Source organism: Neopsephotus bourkii, unplaced genomic scaffold (genome assembly GCF_033783945.1).
Source record: "Neopsephotus bourkii isolate Nb327-2 ecotype Australia unplaced genomic scaffold, CSIRO-AGI_Nbou_v1 NB_718, whole genome shotgun sequence".
NCBI classification, from domain to species: Eukaryota; Metazoa; Chordata; class Aves; order Psittaciformes; family Psittacidae; genus Neopsephotus; species Neopsephotus bourkii.
The window spans coordinates 1,433,270-1,455,867 of NW_026901217.1; the positions used below are offsets into that span (position 1 = coordinate 1,433,270).

At 39.4% G+C, this 22,598-nt stretch overlaps 1 protein-coding gene across 6 annotated transcripts in view; it reads right to left on the minus strand.

Moving 5' to 3' along the window:
- Positions 1-22,598, minus strand: part of ANAPC10 (anaphase promoting complex subunit 10) — a 108,271-nt gene that overhangs the window by 70,364 nt on the left and 15,309 nt on the right. Inside the window, exon 4 of one of the 6 annotated variants that reach the window (XR_009725525.1) lies at positions 11,907-12,040. The exons of 4 other annotated variants lie outside the window; for them this stretch is intronic. The gene's annotated coding sequence lies outside the window, so the exon portion shown is untranslated. Of the gene's footprint in view, positions 1-2,135; positions 2,159-11,906; positions 12,041-22,598 lie in introns of all 6 variants that reach the window. One more of the 6 variants, XR_009725526.1, reaches the window with a different exon arrangement.

A 22,598-nucleotide genomic window follows, 5' to 3' on the forward strand; every position in this document is an offset into this window, starting at 1 on the left:
TCATTGGAAAAATTGTGGAATGAAATAATGACTCCAACTCCGGAACCAAGAGAGCTACCAAAGAATCAGCAAAATTGGACTATTTGTACAAAAGGAAGTCTGACGCTTATTAACTTCACAGAGAAAATAATACCTTCTATTTTAAGGGAATTATTAGGGTCATAAAGGTAAGCACTGGGAATTTAAAAGTTGCAAAGGCTATTTTACTAGTAATAATATACTTGTACCTTTTTACATAAACTTTTGACTATGTATTTATCAGTGCTTTGCTTCATCCCTGATCAGTGGGAGGTGGTCATATGCTTTATTTACAGCATGCAATTTTTCAGCCCTGCTAAAAAGGCAGCAAATTTCTACGCGTGCCTTTCTACAGAAATGGGACGAATAATTTCTACATCTTTAAAACAGGTGACAGAGGCATTAGGTTAATTAGATTAAAACATTCCCTAGTTCCAGATGTCAAATTTGATACACTTTGAACATGATTTTTACTATCCTTAATAACATGCAATATTTTACTAAGGTTTAGCTCCCAGAATTCACTTGCAGTTGTAAGTGTCTGCATTTCTGCAAATTGACAAGTTCCCAAACCAGACACTAGAACACCCAGTATGGAGTAGTTATTTCAATGCATCGCGTAAAAACACACAGTGACTAAGCACAGACTGCACACAATTCATCAAGAAGCATTCAACTCTCTTAACCAGAAAGCCCTTTTTTTATTCCTGGAATCTCTGCTTCACTTGGAGTATGTTGAATAACTTCCGGAACAGCTGAATGCGAATCATTTACTGTACAAATCCTGGACATATCCTCAGAACAGACCCCTTTCCCCATTCCAAGCAAATAGTTGCCTCTTGGACAAAGCATGTGACACTTGTGAAGTGGAGGCTATACTGCAATGTATTAAACACAAGCGGTCTAAGTTAAACTTGCATGTTTGAAAAGGACCTCTTGATTTTTGCCCTAAGTAACATTAATGTACGGTGATATTTTTTTGAGTATTTTTTTTTCAATTGATGCCTATGTAGTTTAGCAAATTATTAAAACCCACTCAACTACTGAAGTTTAAACGCAACAAAACCTAATTACTATTATCTGAACATCCACTAGAAAAGGAAGTACTATTTTGCCAGTAAAGCTACACATTTTCTGTAACCAAAGGAATGGTACAAACCAGACACATACTCCTAAATTACTCTCCTCCACATGTCACGCTCTTTCAGATGAGTGAGAAAGTTTATTTTCCAGAGGGCCCAGGTCCTTCACCAGGGGGAAAGAATAAGACATGGGAATAGGCAGTGGTGGTACAAGACAAAATGTTGCCCACTCTTAGTTCAATGTCAGCACCCACATCCAGCCGTTACAATTCCTACCACAAGTGGGATAAAATACGCAGCTCTACTCTGCCTGAAGCATTCCCAGTGTGAACAGAATCTAAAGGAAGCTTACTGTGAAGTTTTAAGAAATTCCTATGAAGCCCATGCAAATGGCAATCTTTCAAAGCCTTGTAAACCGGTCTGGAAATTTGGGTGGATTTTTACAGGGAGGCAAAAGGCACATCCTCAACACAAAGACTGAACTATTGCCAAATTTCAAATCCTTGCTTCAGAGCTTGGGGGCACTGGAGCATCAAAGAAGGACACCAGAATATTCTCACACAAGCAAAATAGCATACTTGTCACTAGTCTTATTCTTGAAACAGAACTGCTTTGGCTGAAACTTTCCAAAAAATTCAACCCAAAGCAGACATCTGGCATGGAAAAATCTGTCTGAACTGAACTTGGGCAAAAGTTACAAAGTAATTAAGAGAAGCTTTAAAATGGAAAGGGTCACACAACCTTAAATACAGGTGATAGCTCTACCCATAGTAATTACTGATTTTCAACTCCATTTCAGTTGACTTTGCTGTCGACCCTGTTCTTCAGAAGCACTAGCCACTGTATACACATACACATATATAGATATACACACATGCATATATTTCACCCCAACTCTACAGCATAAACCCACTATGAAAAAATATCAGATTAACTTTCCTCCTGTATTTTTTCCTCCTACATAGGTCATTAGGAACCAGTCACAATCAAATGGCTTCCAGGAAAGTTTTAAAAGCCAGCTGTGTTATTAATTACCTGAGTGAAATTAAAAATTACAAGTTTGTGTGTTTTACCAGAAAAGGTTAAGAAAAGGGGAGTGAGGGGGGGAAAGAACAAAAGAAAGAGTCAATGCAGTGCAAGTTCAGTATTAGTAACTCAGGACAGTTCCTGCAGCCCTAGAGTAATCTTACATACAATATACTAAAAGTCTACTGTTTGGTTGTTTGGTTTGTTGTTTTTTTTATTTGCTTCTAACACTATAAATTTTGTGACAACTAGTGAACAAGAGTATAAAAGTCAAAACAAAGGAACAGAAATTAAAATGGAAAAAAATCACTCACTTGTCCTTTGCTGCTGTTACATACTCTCATCTATCTCTTCTCCTGCTTTCTTCCCTCCACTGCTTTCTTATTTTTCCATTTCTCTGCATGCTACAGCTTTACCTATGGACATACACTCCCAGCTCCAGTAATCCATGTTACACTGGTATTGCTGACCTCCTTAAAAGATAGGAAATTATCCAAAGAAGGCTTTTGGATTATACTAAATCCTACTTAAACTGAATATTGACTTATTTTTCATACTTTGCGATATTCTGTGGTGCCTTCAAAGTGGCATATAACTCAAACTGCTAACGTACTAGGCTTTTGAACCCAAGCTAAATTCTTTGCCACGAAATTCTTTGCCACGTTTACAACAGGCTAACATATTTGAAACAATACATGATTTTTATTGCACTATGAAGATAGCTTTTGTGAAGGTACAGAAAGGAAAAAAGAAACATGTACATAGTTTCATATTCAGGGTCATTACAAATATATCTGAGAATGTATGCTAGACTGGGCTCCCAGAATTCAGAGGTGTAAATTTTCCTGTGCATATATAGGAAGAAAAAAGTAGCCTGGATTCTTCTCCTGGGAAAAAAAAGTCCTCTTCTGCACACATGTACCAACAGAAAGCTGAGAACTACGGCTGCCATCACAGCTTCAGCATGACACAACATGATTCTGAGATCCTGGTACCTCATCACATTTAATCATCTGGACTACAAGATCAAAATGGCAACACTTATTTCCAGTGGCTGCCCCTAAAATAGGCTGTGAAACTAAACAGCATTTATTTTACTCCTACTTCTGTCACAAAGCTGCTTCTTTTTACTTTAGTGACTTTGCCATCTCTGAAATTAAAAGGAGTGACTATACTCTTCTTTACAAACATAACTTTGCTTTTCTATATGCTCTTACCATACAGTTATACAAAAACCTTAAGATTTTCAAAGCAGGTGTTCTCAATAAATAATGCATTCTTCCAAGAAGAAGATTATAAAATTAAGTTCCAGAGGAAATGAATGTTATTTCCAGAAATGAAGTATTTATCAATACACAAACTTTCTCCAAGTTGAGTGATCAAATATGGGAAAGGCTTTTCCCTGTTTATGCATCTTTTTTTACAGCTATCCAAATATGCTTTCACAACAACTGGCAAGGAGAAAGAAGGCTGGCTGAACTTCCAAAATTCTCTTTCCATAACTGCCATGTCGTACCATACAGCTACTAGGATTCAGAATCAGTAGACTTCTGCATAATTCCAAGTGTTGGAACTGTCAACACATGAAGTAGCAGACCTTGGGCTTCAGCCATCACTTCACTTAGGAAGGAAGAGAACCAGTTAATAGCAGTGATGCACCAGTTCCAGCAGAAAAATGAAGCACGTCCAAAAGAAACTTTGCAAGTTCCAAGTGAGCCAAAGGAGGGACAGCACATTAGCAGCTTAAAAAGAAACACAGGAACATGCTCAAAGGACCCACTGTGAAAAGCACACTTCTTTGCTCTAACGAAGCAACGACCACCTAAGGAGGTGGCTCTGTGGTCATAATCAGCCATCTCCTTAAACAGTCAAGAAATCTAACTTCAGTCCATTAGGTAAGAGTTTTCCATTCTTTCGAATAGCAGTTCCTGAAGAGTAGAAGCGCACAGCTCATCTCTCAGGAAGATTCAACTATGGATTTAGGTTGACAGGAGACTAGTTGCAGAATAAGCTATCATAGGCAGTGAAACCAGCAAATACTAAAAATTCCTATCATATACAAGCTTATTGTTTAAATGCACTGAAAAAAATAACTTTTGGGAAGACTAGGAAGGTTGAAAAATAGAAAGGTCAAGGAGATTCTTGCAAAACATTTTATGGAACCTTCTTCAGCCTGTTCTGCTCCAAATTAAACCAATAAAAAATTAGCCAATGTCCACATGTTAGAAAAAGTAGCACCTGATAAAAGACAACTGAAGAAGTCAAGCTAGAAAGAGTAACGTTTACTGTTATAGATTACCAAGATAAGTATTTTTCACAGAATATGTATCTGAGGCTAGGAAAAAAGTAGAACTCTAGTAGATCACAGAGACCCTGAAAACATACTATAAAAGTGCTCAATCAGCTTGACAGACCAGGGAAACACTAAGACAAATGACAAACTATATCTGGCAAAAAATTTTCATGAATGTACTAAATTTGACTTGGTTTTTCAGATTAGTTTTCAACACATTTGCCAAGTTCATCTCAGAATCATTTGTACCCATAAAAATAATCAAATGCATCAAGTGTGCCAATTCAGTGTACGCAATTAAGCTGTGACTCTGTGTGTGTGTGTGTGTGTGTGTGTGTGTGTGTGTGTGTGTGTCCAGAATCACCAACAGTTTGCCTTTATTTCACTCACTTCTGAACTGTTGGATGAAGTAGTAAGAAGTCTTGCAATAATTAATATTCTTTAGAAAATACTCTCTGAAGTGTCACTTCTACTTTATTAGGTTAAGCAAAAGAAACTCATCATCATCTTGAGGCTCTTTCACTGTCAACTCCTGGTAAAATAACTAGAGTTATTGTTGATTCCTCCCCTATTGGAGGCTAAGACAATGTTATCCCACTCTGAGGATCTCATCCTTTAAAATACATTTGGCCAAGTTTTAAATAGGCTTGACAAGTTGCGAAAGAGCAATAGACTGAGGTGCAAAATTGTTTCAACCACAGAGGATCACTTAAAAAAAAAAAAAAAACAACCAAACCCATGCTTAGTAAATAGCATAGAACCATTAAAATGTAGGCTACTGTAATGCTTGGAACTAAAAATATGATTGTACACAGGTATCACTGAAAACTTGCAAGTAACTGTTACATTAGACATTCAACTGGATGGATGGAGATCTGCAGACAGATCATTGATACACTACAAAAAAAGCTATTGACAAACCGGTCTGAAGTCTGATCTGAAATCTGTTCAAAACATACATACTCCATCCCACCTTGACATCATTACCAACCTGAGCATCAGCACGAATTTGTCACAGCTATCCAATAGGAACTGTAATACAAACCTGTCATTGGACATCCCCTTAGGGACACAAAAATACATTTGAAGAACTGGAATTCCTCAAAATACTGTCATATTTAAGTCCTATATTCCTAGTGGACCCCTACACAAAAAAACAATCTATTCTGATTACCTTATGATTTAACACCTAAATTCCTATAGTCAATTAAAACAATACAGGTTCAACCATAGCACCAAAACTACAACACCTCCAAGAATCTGTTACAGGAAGTAAATAGGTACTCTAAAAAAAAAAAAAAACATTGGTAGGTTCCCAATATGACCAAGCAGCAAGCCATATCTTCCTTGCATGGTACACCAAGGATTAGCATCTATGATGCTCAAATAGAGAGATTCTTACACTGCCTTTCCAGTGTCATGTTTGTACAGAAACAGAACACGTCAGCCAATGTCAGCAGGTTATACCAATATTGCCATCTTGAAGATCACAGAAACAGGCATGCTCCCAAAGTAAGCAGATGATGTCAATTTAACTATGATATAACCTAAATTTCATAGAATCATAGAATAGTCAGGGTTGGAAAGGACCTTAAGATCATCAAGTTCCAACCCCCCTGCCATGGGCAGTGACAACTCACACTAAACCATCTCACCCAAGGCTCTGTCCAATCGGGCCTAGAACATTGCCAGGGATGGAGCATTCACAGCTTCCCTGGGCAATCCATTCCAGTGCCTCACCACCCTTACATCCACGCAGCCTTCTCTTCCCCAGGCTGAAGAGCCCAACTTTCAAAGCCTATCTTCATATAACAGGTGCTCCAGTCCCCTCATCATCCTCGTGGCCCTTCTCTGGACTTGTTCCACCAGTTCCATGTCCTTTTTATGTTGAGGACACCAGAACTGCACACAATACTCCAAGTGAGGTCTCATGAGAGCAGAATAAAGGGGCAGGATCACCTTCGACTTGCTGGTCACGCTCCTTTTGATGCAGCCCAGGATGCGGTTGGCTTTCTGGGCTGCAAGCGCACACTGAAGCTGGCTCATGCTCATTTTCTCATCGACCAACACCCTCAATTCCTTCTCTGCAGGGCTGCTCTGAATCTCTTCTCTGCCCAACCTGTAGCTGTGCCTGGGATTGCTCCAGCCCAGGTGTAAGACCTTTCAATTGCCATGGTTGAGCTTCCAAATGTCAGTATTATCCCACCTCACAAGTGTGTCACGGTCCCTCTGGATGGCATTCCTTCCTTTCAACTTATCAACCGCACCACCACAGCTTGGTGTCATCAACAAACTTGCTGAGGGCATGCTCCATCCCATTGTCCGTGTCAGCGACAAAGATGTTGAACAAGACCGGTCCCAACACTGATAACTGAGGGACACCACTTGTTACTGGTCTCCAGCTGGACATTGAGCCATTGACAACAATTCTTTGTGTGTGGCCATTCAGACAGTTCTTTATCCACCCAGTGGACCACCTATCAAATTGATGTCTCTACAATTTACAGATAAGGATGTCCTGTGGGACAGTGTCAAACGCTTTGCACAAGTCCAGGTAGATGACATCAACTGCCCTACCCCTGTCCATCAGTTCCATAGCCCCATCGTAGAAGGTCACCAAATTGGTCAGGCAGGATTTCCCCTTAGTGAAGCCATGCTGGCTGTCACCAAGCACCTTGTTGGTTTTCATGTGCCTTAGCATGCCTTCCAGGAGCATCTGCTCCAAGATCTTGCCAGGCACAGAGGTGAGACTGACTGGTCTGTAATTCCCCGGGTCACCCATTTTCCCCTTCTTGAAAATGGGGGTTATATTTCCCTTTTTCCAGTCATCAGGAACTTCACCTGACTGCCATGATTTTTTCAAATATGATGGACAGTGGCTTAGCAATTTCATTAGCCAGCTCCTTCAGGACCCATGGATGGATTTCATCAGGACCCATGGACTTGTGCACATTCAGGTTCTGAAGATGGTCTCGAACCAGATCCTCTCCTACAGCGGACCTAGGGTCTTCATTCTCACAGTCCCTGCGTCTGCCTTCCAAGACTTAGGTGGTGTGGTCAGAGCATTTGCCAGTGAAGATCGAGGCAAAGAAGTCATTAAGAACCTCAGCCTTCTCCAAATCCAGGGTAGCCAGTTCTCCCGATAGCTTCCGGAGGGGGCCTACATTGTCCCTAGTCTGTCTTTCATTTGCTACATACCTAAAGAATCCCTTCCTGTTACCTTTCACATCCCTAGCCAAGTTTAATTCTAACTGGGCCTTAGCTTTCCTAACCTGTGTCCTAGATTCACAGACAACATCCCTGTATTCTTCCCAGGCTGCTTGTCCTTGCTTCCACCTTTTATAAACCTCTTTTTTTCCTTCAAATTTTCCTCAGCAGCTCCTTATCTATCCAAGGAGGTCTCCTGGCCCTCCAGCTGCACTGCCTTCTAGTTGGGATGCAACACTCCTGAGTTTATAGTAGGTGATCCTTGAATATCAACCAACAGTCTTGGGCCCCCTGCCCTCTAGGGCTATATCCCATGGAACCTTACTAAGCAGGCTCCTGAAGAGGCCAAAGTCTGCTCTCCTGAAGTCCAGGGCAGTGAGCTTGCTGCACACTTCTCACTGTCCTGAGGACCTCGAATTCGACCATCTCATGATCACTGGAACCAAGGCTGCCCTGGAGCATCACATTTCCAACGAGCCCTTCCCTGTTGGTGAGCATGAGGTCAAGCATGGCACCTCTCCAGGTTGGCTCCTCTATTACTTGCAAGAGGAAGTTCTCTTCTACATAATCGAGGGACCTCCTGGACTGCTTGTGCCAGGCGGTACCATCCCTCCAACAGATACCAGGGTGGTTGAAGTCCCCCATGGGAACAAGGGCCTGCGAGCATGAGGCTGTTCCTATCTGTCTGTATAGTGCTTCATCCATGGATTCCTCTTGATCAGGTGGTCTGTAACAGATCCCCACAATAATGTCCTCCATAGCTGCTCTCCCTTTAACCCTGACCCACAAACTCTCTGTTGACTGCTCACCTGTCCCCAGACAGAGGTCCGTACTCTCCAGCCTATCCCTAACATAAAGGGCAACTCCACCTCCCTGCCTGCTGAGCCTGTCTTTTCTAAAAAGGCTGTAACCTTCCATTCCAACACTCCAGTCATAGGAGCCATCCCACCATGCTTCTGTGATGACTACTATATCATACCCCCATAGACATGCACACATCTCTAAATCCTCATTTGTTCCCCATGCTACAGGTGTTTGTATAGAGGCATCTGAGCCGATCTCCAAATGAAGCCGGCTCACTGGCTGGTGTGGCTGAAATATCTTTACATTGCTCCAAGCATTTATTATAGGTGCTGGCAACTGACTGGGTGGGTTGGGATGGAATGATGCCCCCCCCCCCCAGCACATCTAGTTTAAAGCATCCTTGACCAGTCTGGCAAGCCTCCTACAAAAACAGCTTTTCCCCTTTGTCAGACCAGCTCCAACCAGACCCCACTAGACCTGGCCTACTAACTTGGGTCCCGTGTCCAAGATATCCAAGCCCCTGATTATGGCACCACCCTTCTAACCATTTATTAGCCTGGCCAATCCTCCTAGCCTTTTTGGAGTCCTCCCCTGTATCCTGGAGAATTGATGAGAATACTGTCTGAGCTCCAGAGCCCCTAACCACCTCTCCTAGGGCTCTGCAGTCCTTCTTTATGTTCCCCAGGCTACTGCTATCTGTATCACTAGCACTCACATGGATCACCAGAAGTGGGTAATAGTGAGTGGGACTTACTAGAGCAGGCAGCCTCTCTGCAACATCCCTGATCCGTGCCCCTGGTAGGCAACACACCTCTCTTGAGACTGGGTGAGGCCGACACATGAATTCTTCTTTTCAAAGTAGAGCCCCCTACTACTACTATGACCCACCGCTTTTTCCTGGCAGCACCAGTAATGATCTTCTTTAGCAGTGCCCACAGCCAATTTGTTTCTGTTGTGAGTGTGTTTCCTCATCAGCCCTCTGTGGGGACAACAGATTCAGGAGAAAGCCCCTTGCTTTTAAAGGTCTTCTTCCTCCTTTTTTTGTTGTTTCTTTTCTTGCTGTTCCCCAGCTTCCTGGGTTAATGGCCTCCTTCTTTCCTCCATGAACTACAGGGGATGCTTGAGGCCCCTGCACAGTTTGGGCCAGGAGCAAGTAGTCCTGCTTCCTCTCAGCTTCCCTGACATCTTTTAGTCTATTGACAGCGTCCCGCAGCTCAGCCCCTGCTGCGGGAGGACCTCCACCAGGGAGCACTGGGTGCAGCCCTGCCATTGTATACCCTCCCCTCACGAGACCAGTGCAGGCACTCTCTGCACTCCGAGCTCTGCACTGCAGCCTCCCCTCTCACCGGCTCTGCCTGGGTGCCAACGCTGGCCACCGCCGGGGCAGTCAGAGCAGAGCTCCCAGACCGGGCCCTGGTCATTGAGGCAATCGCTCAGGATCCCCCTCGCCTGCCCCCGCTGACTGCCTCGACCCACCCTGATCACTCGCGCTCCCTGGCGCAGGCTTTTCCCCACTCAGGGCTGGTGCTGCTCCTCCTGGTACCACCCCCTGTGAGTCCCTGCTCTCGTCAACTGAGCTGCCGGCCTCTGGGCAAGTCCTGTCGAGGACTTGGGGCTCCCTTGGTGGGTGTTGCTGCTCTGAATTGAGGCCCCTGGATGCTGAGCTTCTCCCAGCTCAGGTGTTGAAGGCGTCCTCTCTCCAGCTACTCACCTCAGCAATCATAATTGCTAAATTTCATTTAGCAGAAGTGATTCACCAACCATCTCATGAAACTGTTTCAATTGACTGGTGTGCCTTCATATTCTTTAGAGTGAGGTGTCCTGATTAGAATTTCCCCATATGTAAAAAAGGAACCATTTGATTTGATTCTGCTGATAAAACAATGCCATCTCTTCCCAGATGTACTTCATTGATTCAGACAGGATTTTAATACAACTACAGGAATAAACTTAAGAATACAGCATTGAAATTTAATCCATGAAACATTAAACAGGGAAAGTCATATTTTGCATTTTTATTGCCCTCATTGAAATCTTCTGAAATCAGATGAGGAAAACATAAGAGGGCAATAAGAAAGTCTAGACATGAGGGGAGTCTCTGATAAATATGCACATAAGACTACTGTCAAAAAAATGGGGTACAATTGCACATGCTACGAAACACCAGGAGTCTCAAAGGAAAAAATGTTGTTTAAAAAGTATCAAGTCAAAGAAGCATAAGTACGATGCCCACAAAAGTGCCAAGGCTCTGCTGAACTGCCCATATACAAAATCCCTTACAGATTAAGTCACTTCAGTGGAATGCCCACAGGTTAAGACACAGATGGTCTGGATGCAGATGGAGGGACCTCTGTCCGTGGTACTTAAAAACACAGCACCCTGCCCATCACACTTCATGCTCACAGGGCTTTACCAGTAACACTTGTACAGTCAAGTACATGCGGCTTGAGACACAAATAAACAGCCTACCAAATGGTCAGCTACTGTGGATTTGTCAGCCAAAACTGACTCAATTGTAATTTCAGAAAAATATTGTCTGCTTAACTATAGGTGGCCAAAGAGCAAGCAAAAGGAAAGGGAGACGACAATCTTTGAATACTTCACCCTTAAAATTTGACTGAAAACAACTCTTCATTCTAGGAAATGTATCTGCAGAAACTTGCTAGGTATGTCTCTCTCAAAAAAAAGGAACACTTTTTACATTGTTATGCTGTCAACATTTTAAGACATTCTGTGAGGGACAATGCTCAGGCAGCAAAACATTAATTAAAAACAAAAAAAAAAAAAACAAACCAAAAAAACTCTCATGATGTATATAGCATTCAGAAAAGGCCAGAAATGTTAAGTAATCTTGGACAGTTTGTTCTGAGTCCCACATCTTTAAAATCCTATTCTTTTTTTGAGTGAGGTCACTTGAACTTTCTCACAAGAGTTTACTCTTGAAATATCCATAAATTAAATCTCATTATATTACATCTGTGAAGGTTTTGAGTGGCAGGCACCCTATCTACTGGAACTTAAGAAAAATACAAAAGCCTTCTCTCTGTCTCTTTGAAAAAACAGATCTATCAAAATCAACAAATTTGTTGATTTATGAAATCAACAAATACAGAGTGACAACATAGTCCAGCATAGAGCTTCACGTGTGCACATATGAAAATAAGGCCTAAAACTCCAAAGCAAGCCTTCAATCCACAGCAGGAAGTCATCTAAGTTTAGTTTGGTCTCAGCTAAAACAGATTCCATTTTAATAGGAACCAGTCACTCCAGAAGATATACTGTCTCCACCTGCAATAAGTCACAACAGCTTTGAAATTCTGTATCTCTGATTTAATGAAAAATGATTTTTATAATTCATTTAAGGATCAGTCAAGAGTGGAGGAAGGGAAGGCAAACATTTCCTAAGCTTATTAACATTCTCCTGCTGGGACCTATGCCTCATTAACCAGCTGTCACAATAGACAGTAATGCCATACCTTTGCAGGTGCACTGCTATTAAACTTTCAGAAGTCTCCCAGTATCGGGGGAAATCCTTCAGACCTACAGGGACTTGGCTCCAATGTGAACCTCAGTTACTTCCCTTGAGCTTGGCAGATAGTATATGCTGAAGCTGAAAAAGCAATGAAAAAAATTTCTTGTGCTCATGCTCTAGAGTGGTGGCCTGGCCGACAGTGTCAAAAATAGGTAATGCAGCCCAAAACAAACTTTCTGCTTCAGTTTGCCTACTTCTGGTACCTAAGTTGTTTAAAGTCTAAGTTGTAGGCATACGGGAACAGACTGCATCTGGACAGTCTGACCCTAAAAATGAATGGTAGAAAGGCTATGGTTTGCTGCAAGTCTTTAAACTTTCCAAAATTTCAGCATTCTGGAAGACGGATGAAAGGGGGTTTTATTTATTGATTTTTTATTATTTTTTTAAAAACTAGGGTACTATCCAACTAAAATTATTAGTAGCTGCAAAGATGATAGATACAGATGGGAGAAGGGAAGCAGTACATTAAAAAGAAATTACTAGAAAATATATGACAAACACTGCACATTTAGAAACAAGTGCAAATTTCAGGTAGGGAAATCAAACATTTTGTACCTTTTGGGAAACATTCAAATCATAAAAGCTTACCTCACTGCAATGTTTTTCACAAAGACAAGTAATTAAGGAGGAAGCCCCATATACACAAGGTAAGTATCCTGTTAAGTAGGAGTCTGGCAGATGATAACCAACTGATATAAGTCAATTTTTATAAGCTGTGTGATGATACAGAATAGAACCACAGTATTCTTTAGCAATTATAGGTTTACAGGATCAACAGCTGTAAAACTGGAGCAAATGATGGAGCATAAACATGGCAAATATGATTCATAGAACTGGCTCTTTGAAAACCTTTCCAGTAAATTTTACTTGATCAGAAGACAGAGGGAAAAAAAAAAAAAAAAAAAAAAAACCCCACACACAAAAAAACCCCAACAAACAACAAAACCCCCAACAAAACAAACAAAAAACCAACAAACCAGAGAACCTGCTTTACAAAAAAAAGTGGTAGGCACAACAAAAGCCCCTATAATTTCCTGAGTTCATTCCAACAAATGGCACTACCTGCATTCAAACTTTCTAGTCATAACTGAATATGAAACAGCAACAGAGCTATCAAAACCCCAGCTGGTTAAGTATGCAAACTGGGGGTTTCATAACAAAGGAAACTGGGCACAAAGTTCTTAAAAATTACATAAGACAACATACATTACAAGCCCTATTATTTAAAACCTTCTCTTAGTCATGAATTTGAGCTCCTTCCCCCTTCCCCGCCCCCCAAAACTGCTGAAAAGCTCTAAGACTTTCCAATTCCTGTACTAAGGTCTAAAAAACTTAGTCGCTCTTCAAAGTTTCATTCATCCAAAATGAAGACATCACCTCCTACGATTTCCAGGTGAGTCAGGCTGCTCTCAGGGAAGACAAGAACACTTCAACCATGTATTGCAGAGAGGCAAGGGAAACCAGAAAGCAGAAGACTAAACAGCTGTACAGACAGAACAGAAAATCGATTAAACAAGAGCTCTGGAACATGCTACAGCAATGAAGTCTGAAAATATATTAAAAAAAACTTCCATAGTTCAGAAGAATTTACATGACAAATGGGACTGTTGACCAAAGAACATGACAAGGTGTTAATACTGGCAGCTGCCTTCTATGAAAGGTAACAGAACACAACAGAATCCACCAAGAAAGGAGAGAGTAAGAAGAATTTCCTCTAAGCAAAGAAACAAGTGCTTACAAAGAAAAACCTACAACGGCTACTTGTTACGTGATGCCCTTATACAAGATGACCTTAAGGCAAATAGAATTAAGACACCAGAAACCAGGAGACAGAAGAGCATACAGGAAGAGGTCCTATCACTTTTTTCCAAGCCAGAATTGCTGGGCACAAGCAGAAAGAATATAAATGGACTCTATGGATGCACTGCACAAATTTATTGTAAGTGGAAGTTCAATGACTGAAACACTACTGAGAAATAACTAATTTTACAAAGGCGCAGAAGTTTGCAAAACGGATGAACACTCTACTTCCAGTGTCTGCAGTTCCCATTTGTTCTAACATATATAATGGAAAAATACTATGTTTTTGTGAAAGCACAAAAAAAAAAAAATCAGCTCATAATTTACCTTCAAAATTGTTTAGCCATATCCAGGAAATATGTCTAGACATAGCTACAGTTAAATTATACCCAAAATAAAGTATTTGGAAAAAAAAACAGATTATGAAATGAATATTAAAGATTTACGTGTCTGAAAATTAGCCATACACAGCCAATCCTATATCAAATCTTCTTGATAAACTTGGAGCAATAACCTAGAGATCACACTTCATACTTTGCATCCTAGAGAATGCTTCAGAAAATCAATATGGGAACTTAATAAATACATTATAAAGGGAATACAATAAGACTTTTAAAAAAGTCAGGAGCAGTATTTTCAGCCAGCTGTTAACTCTCAACCACGCTTTATAGGTGGAAATAAGCACATCTAAACCAATAGAAAAACATTCCCCTTGCAGAAAATGGCTCTTCCTACACACTGAAGAGAACCAGATTTCTGGTGTTCTATCAGAAGTTGGACACACAAAACTGCATGACTAACATTTTATCTGTTACCAAAAAAGTAGCTCCTGAGTGACTTGAATTGTTAGAAAAATATTGCCATAAATTATACCTGAATGCTACAAAATTAAAAAAAAATCCTACTTATTCTTTACCAGAAAGAGGATAAATTGTTGCTTTGTAAGAAAAATACTGGGGTTAAGTGAAAATTTTGCTCTTGGTGCCACAGGAATGACATCTGAGGAAGCAGAGAATGAAAGACGGTTGCCCCTCCCAAAAACCAAGGAATTTAAAGACCCTAAACCTATGTAAATAATCCCCAAACCCTGCAGAAGCATAGTATACAAACAAAAAGAAACATTTTTGCATCTGGATAAGGACTCTGTAGACACAGATACTTAGTAAAGTGGAACAAAACCTGATAAACTGTAACATTACTCAAGTTCATTATAGCATGCCAGATTTCAATAAGCAAATGCAGAGTAACATTTCACAGGATCCAGAGCAGACATAATGCTCAACTCAAGGAATATTTACTCATTGGAAACAAATGCAAGAGACTGTTGTGAAAACTATTTGTGTAAACTTAAAATGCAATGCAATGTCTCATCTTAGAAAGATCTCAAATTCATAAACATGTCTCACTGGAGATATATTTTCATACAAATGAACTCTAAAAAAGAAGAAATATATCTGTCAGAGGTTCAGCTGGGTAGTTTTATACGAGCCAGAATACACTTTCATAAATTTGCAAAGCTGGAAATTAGGACTGTTGCCCAATGGAAGCATTTAATTTTACGTCTACACACAATTTCTTTTTCTTTAACATGCTGGAAGAAGTGCAGAGAAGTTTTACCTTTTACTTGTGCTTTCTCAAAAATCCATACGCAATCATGTCCAGAAAAATGCAAGTGCAGTTTTCGTCCATTTTGCAAACTTCTGCACCTTTGTAAAATCAGATATTTCCCAGTAGTGTTTTCAGTCATTGAACTTCCACTTACAACAAATTTGTGCAGTGCATCCATACAGTCCATTTATACTGTTTCATGTGGAGGTCAAACCCTGGAATCTGCTTCTCTCAATGTTGATGAATTCTATATTTTTACTTCCTTCTAGGAGTTACCATTCACTCAAGGAAGGTACAGTGCAAAAAAAGGTACTCAAATGGAGCCATACGTTGCTGGGCTTACTGCAACAGTACATCTACTGTAAATAGCAGTCTGGAATAGTCTTAACTGCGCATTTGACAGATGTAAGAATATCAGCTCTTCAGCATAAACTGTATGGGAACAAAAATAACTACATCATGTACGCTCCTGAAGAATGAGGGGGCAGTAGGGAGGGGAAAAATGCCAAAACTGAAAACTTGCTAACCAAGCACAACGGCTAAGTCTTAAAACTAGAGCTACTGTTGGATATCATCTTACTGCTTAGAGACGTGAAGTCAGTAACAACCTGATGGAATTGGATTACACACATACGTGACTTACTGTATATCTTAAAGTCCTGTAGGTACCTATGCTCCTCTGCTTAATTTATTTCTTCTATGCCAGTAAATCTTTACTTCTCATGACAGACAGTATAAACAATAAGAAAGCCTAATAATTCCAGAAGTTCTTACCCCAGCAGTGCTGGATTTACCCAAAGATGATTAATGAAAACCTCTCCATTACACATGGTGACTGTCATAATCACCACAGAGACCTGTTCAACCAGAGGGAAGCCTACTTGAAAAGTTTATTGAACTGTCTCTCCTGATGTGGAACTGCAACTCTACGCAACAATGAAAAACCAAAATATGATTTCATTTAGCCTTTCAAATATCCTCAGTAACATCATCTTGCAAAGAAGTAATAGATAAGGATTTTCTGCATTTCCTAGGAGAAATTATCCCAATTACCCCCCAAAAAATTAATTTCTTCATATACAGAGTTGAATTTGACTTGAAAGATACAGAAGGAAAGATAAAAAAATAAAAGGAGAATAAGTACTAGGGGCTAGACTCTCATGAATCACTCAAAGACTGAGAAGAACATTCATGAGAAACATCTCAATAAAAACATATATTTGTTAACATTCCTTTAACTTGAGCCAAAACACTCCAGAATTCATTCTGAAACAAAATAGGACTACGAGATAAACCTAGTTTAGAAATTGGATGAAGATGGCTAGAAAGCACAGGCTGTCAAGCCAAATACATGTTACATTACTCTCATTCCACTCTCATGTGTGTTTCTGCACAAAATGGGAAAATCCTGGGAAAGTTATTTCCTATTCAAATGCATAATCTTGCTTATCTTATGACAGAAAAAGAAAGAACAGACCTCAGAAAAAAATTATATGTCAGATCTACAGACACATTTCCATGCTCTACTTGAGATAAGGAACAGGATAAAACCACATTTGATTCCTACCCCCCCAACCAAAAATGCTAACTTAAGAAAGAATATAATGTACACACTGTCTAGCAGCATTCCCAAAGCTCCTAGCAGACACCTGATCCCCAAACAAAACAACATTTCAAGGGAGCCAAGACCTAATTCTAGAAAGGACTCTCATGATGATAGCTCTGAGTTTACTGAATCTCTTGCTCAAGTCTGTATTTGTTCTAGGTATTTACCATTTGCCAGGTAGCATTTTCATCTGAATGTCAATTGCTTTAACTTGTCATGTGAATACCATTCCTTCCCATAACTACTTTCTTAATGACATTGTGAATAATCTCAATTTTTGCACTACAATTTAAAGCTTCAGGAATAAAAGAATAAATTTTTATTTATTTTTTTTAAAAGGATGATTGAATGACATACCCCCTCATATACCTACATGAAATACATCTGGTCATCTACTTGTACCTGAAGAAAAAGCCTGTACAACTTTGGAGATACAGAACAATATATTCTTATTACTGGCTATGCATGCTAACACTACTTGTGAGTTTAGGAAATTTTTCGTTGCTTTTGTGCTGGCCTGACATAAAGCATGGCATATCCAGTCCATCTGATGCATTTATTTGGGGGTGTTGTTTTTTGTGTTTTTTTTTTTTTTAATCTTATTCAGTAGCGTAGCAGCACTGGATAACTTTGTCACAAGGCATACTTACTACAAAGAGTTAAATCTGATTGAATCTGTACTGATGAAAATAACAATACTTACAACATGGTATGGACGCACACATCGGCCAGAAAGTAACAAGTGGTGAACCAATTGGCTCCTAATTTCTACTACATTGAAGCCACTTCCTCCCTAAACCCCACTGCTAACTGCTGAAGAAGAGTGGTTAAGATAGTCACATCATGTTTCCAGCTGCTGTCACCTACAAGTTAAGCGGAACAAAAAAAATAAGGTGCGGTGTGCCAGTTTGACCAGCACCAGTTGAGATACCAGCACCAGTTGAGATGACAGCACAAGAGATTCTTAGTTCTTAGATATCCTAGGAAGTCCCTATTTGTTTTATACCTTTGTTTTTTATGCTTAACCCAAATTACACATCAACTACTGGATTTCCTCTTTGAAGGATTTTAATACTGTGTTAGTAGTAGGACCCAGAGGGATCAAAATCAATCTTTGCTTTGACCTTCCTGCACATATTTAGCACTTCTCACTGTTTGAGATCATCTAGTACTCCTTCTAAGGACTATTTTTCGCAATTAAATCTGTGAAGACAATCAGGTAAATCAAAGCTGAGTATTTCTAATTCACTGACTTTATCCTCCCAATCCTGATCCACAGTTTGTGGAAAAAAATAGCTCAAATGTCACTGCAGGGTATTTTCAACTGGTTAGCAACCTCTCCAGAAAGAAAAAAGCAGGAATAAGTGAGCAAAGTCTTACTATCATCTTTGACACAAAGGAACTCAGTTTTAAATCTTTCAAGAAAGATGCTGGCATTCAGTACTGGACTCCCACGATGTTTTTACATATGGGATCCAAAACCAGACAGCTAACTTCAGATTTCTCAGGTCTGGAGAACTTCAAGGATGGGAAAGCATATGGTTATGGAATAAGGGAAAAAAAGGAGGTAGGTCAACAGCCCTCTATTTAACAATGCAGGGTCCTTTACTTCAGGAAAACATTTCCCTTTCAAATACAGGTCTGCTGGTAGCAGAAAGCACTTCTCCAAGACCTCTTCTCTGAAGATTAAAGACACTTGCTCCAGACAGTTTCTTCAATGGTACCTACCTTCTTGCCCTTATAACTAACTAGTAGAATCAGGTGTCTGGATTCCTGCCATCACCCTTCCTCCCCCAAAACCAATAATGATACAGCAAACAAAAAAAGCAAAGATTTTCAGCTTTCCTTTAGCTCAAGCCTTCTCAGCTTTCCTTAGCCTGGCCTTATAGAATCGTAGTTATGTGACCAGAAGCCTCTTCAAACATCCATGAGAAAACCCTAACAGACAATCCACACACCAATTTCTTCTTGGGGACACACACAATTAAAATGATTACCAGAAGCTTTCCTTCAATCTTTACAAGCAAGCAAAACTAAAAGGTATGCATGATGTTATTACAGCAATTAACATTGTATGGAAATCCAAAGTGCAGGCATTCCTCTTTCAATAATTACAAAAAATCTAACATTGTGCCTCAACCACCTGTTGACTTTATTTCTGCAATGGATTGCCAAAGATTTTCACAAGAAGTAATAAAAACAATAATATATACTCATAAGTAATTTGCTGTTTAACATGGAAGACCACTCCTGGGTATAGAAGCATAAAGTTTTATCCTGAAAAAGAAATTAAGATAATCTATACTTAAGACCTAGCCTGTTACCATATTGATAACAGTAAAAAGACATATACTTTTTGCAATTACTTCACTGAAGGAAAAAGACACATGTATAAGCAAAACCAAAATACCCACAAGTGAATTCAACCTAATATTTTTTTGATAGCTAACCAAAAGTGTAATTTTTATACTGGCAAGCACACACTGACATCATTTGCCACTGGCAGTTAGACTAGTAGAAGGACTTCAGCAGTGTTTATTCATCAGACAAATAGATAATTATCTTGAGTAACTATCAAGGTAAACTATCACACTTTACCTAGTTTGAACCTTATAATCTGGTTTAAAATCTTTTCCTTTTCTCTTCACCTTTACTAATTTAGAACAAGACTAGGAACTCTTACTCATTTGTCCTTGCATTAACACTTTACCTACCAGGGTCTCCAAAAGTCTGCCCAAGCACAGAGAGATTAAAAACAAATGAGAAATAAGATGTTGCTACATGCTACAGTTTGCAAGTGAATAGTGTTACACTTTTTGTAAACTACAGTTAAAATTAATTCTGATCAACGGAAATAATCTGAGCACCACAACACTCTAGGTACGCCTGCACACTGAAACCCAGTACAAGCTGTGTAATGCTGAATGTACTCATACTGCTTTAAAATGTCAACTAGAAAACACAGGAAGGGGAAGAAAGAGATGGGGCTAAAATACTGAAGTAGAGAAACTAAGTATGAGTCTCTTCTACTGTGCTATCATCTTCCCCTCTACCCACCCATCTTATTCCTCACTCCCATGTTTAGTCTTCAAGCAGAATGCTTAAACAAGGGGAACAGCATCGAGGTCTTTCCTGATATGCTTTTTATGTTGCCAGAACCAAATATATGCTTGCTTCTCTTACTTCTGAAGCATTAATGATTATCTGCAAGAATTATCTAGTGCGCCTACATCGGTAAACTGTAATTAGAAATCCCTGCAAACTTTAAAAACCAATGACCAACAAATATCTCCGTGCACTCTCCAAACACAGAACCTTTATTCCAACAGGAACTTTCAGTAAAAAATGATGTGTGAACAGCAGACACTGATGTTCACACAAGCATACTGCATACAACCCAGCAGGCGATTTTTCTGTTTTTTTTGGATTATGCCCTGGAGGTGCTGGCACAATGGAATTTCAATACCATAATTGCTTATTTCTCTGTGTGCCAGCCTCTGAAATAACAGGTAGAAAGAAATAAATACACATAAACTAAGCATTCTCTTTTTTAAATTACAGGAATCACAAAATAAAATGGTTTTAATTCTCCAGTTCAAACGATGTAATTTATAATCATGACACAAATAGAGAAGAAGCACAAAAGAAGGGAAAATACAGAAATAACATAACGTTCCCAAGGTTCAGTTTACAAGGACCTCACACACAGTTTTGGTTTTTTGGTTTTTTTTTTTTTTTTTTTGCAACTCTTACTAGAAACAGTATTATTTGCTAAAAATGCAGTAGCTGCCAAAAGCTATGATCCATCTAAAGCAAACATGTTTAAGATGGAAATAGAGTGTTAATGCTGAAGAAAGACAGAATTGAGTATACAAGCTTTCTTTCAAAAGTGTTGAAGCAACTGCAGTACAGTATTTAAGTTTGTTTTTCATCTTTCTGAGCAAAATTTGATTACATTTACAGATAAGCACCTAAATTAGAGAGAAGTGCATTAAGACAATAAGAGAAGTAATCAAATCTCAAACTTTCTAATTAAGCCTCTTTTTCCTGCAGAAGGTTATTGGGAATTCAACACTAGCCTTGGTTCACATGATAGAACAATGGGAAAATTTTCTGAATGGTTGAACACTAACCCTGACAAGTGTGGAGAGCCAACTACAATACATTATATGGTAGCATAACCTGCCACCCACGTTGCTGAGAGAACAGCTTTCAAACACATGCACCAAGCTGTAAAACCACAAAATCCCTTATTACACATTGTCCCTTACTTAAGGTGAAACACACTATTTCCCCCCCTTTTAAAAACTTTGGTGCTTTTTTAAACCTTCATCTCTGAAGTTTATTTAGCAGCTAACTAGACTGTTTTTCAGACTTTTTTCCCAAATGTCATTTTTCCTGTTTTGTTTTCTAACCAAAGTAAACTCATGTTTTTACAGTACACAGTGAAGCCTGTTATGTCTTTCACTGTTGCTTTTTTTTCTTTAATATTACTTCCACCTGTGTGACATTATCCAACTTTTTTAAAGAAAATGCCTGATACATGACTAATTCATCTATGAAGACTTATTTCTGGAGTGAAATATTTTCCTTTTTTTAATAAGATACATGACTCATCACTGGTAAAGTAAAAAATGGTTCCATCATGCTTTTGATTGGAAGAGCAGATATTCTGTTATCTACTGTGATTCTTTCCCATTGTTATGTAATCTGAATATATTCAAAAAGATACACTGCCACAGTACGTGTAGTTATAGACACTGGCATTCACGTAAGTCAAGCATTGCTGCAGAATGGCAAACATACCCCACCCTCATGACAACATGCTGTAGTTACCAGCCAAACATCTTTGCCTTTGCTGAAAAAGGTACCTAATAATAAAAGCACACCAGCAAAACAAGTAATACAAAGGGACTTGCGATATGGAAAAGTAGTAATAACTGTTAGAAAATATAACTCTGAATATGAGAAGTTAACTACTTGAAGATTTTTTAGGAACTCATAACCTCATGCTACAAAAAGATCACTGAAAAATGCCAGTATACAAAACTTTCTTAGTTAATGAGTCCTCCCTCCTACCCCACCACTGCACATGTCTGGTGACTGAATCATTGCATTCCAAGATAGTTAAAGGATATACACAGTTTCTTCAGGGGTTTTCAGTTGCAACTGTGCTGGCAATGGGAATTTTATTCGCAAGTGTTTCTATTCTACTGACAAGGTCAATTAGTCCAACGAACTATTGGTTGTTCTGTCTGATAGCTCAGTGTATTTATTCAAGCAAGCACTTTTATAACCCACAATTGAATGCAGACAGTTACCCTTGTAAACACAACTGTCCACAGGGATTTTCACTACATTTTGGGCATGTAAAAGAAAAACATGCTTTTCTTTCTTCAGCCTGATAGCACATAAGTTTCATTACAACTTGTACTTCAAAGAGTGAAGGGTGGGGAGGGGCTACTGTTTTAAATACATATATGATCTCTTGTACCTAAGTATATACATATTTGGACCAATTCCTAGGAGCTAAAGAACACAGAAATTTGACAGATCTCTCTGTAGATCAAGAAAAACTTGGTAATGCTAACACAGAGACAGATGAGCATTGCTGCTATATCC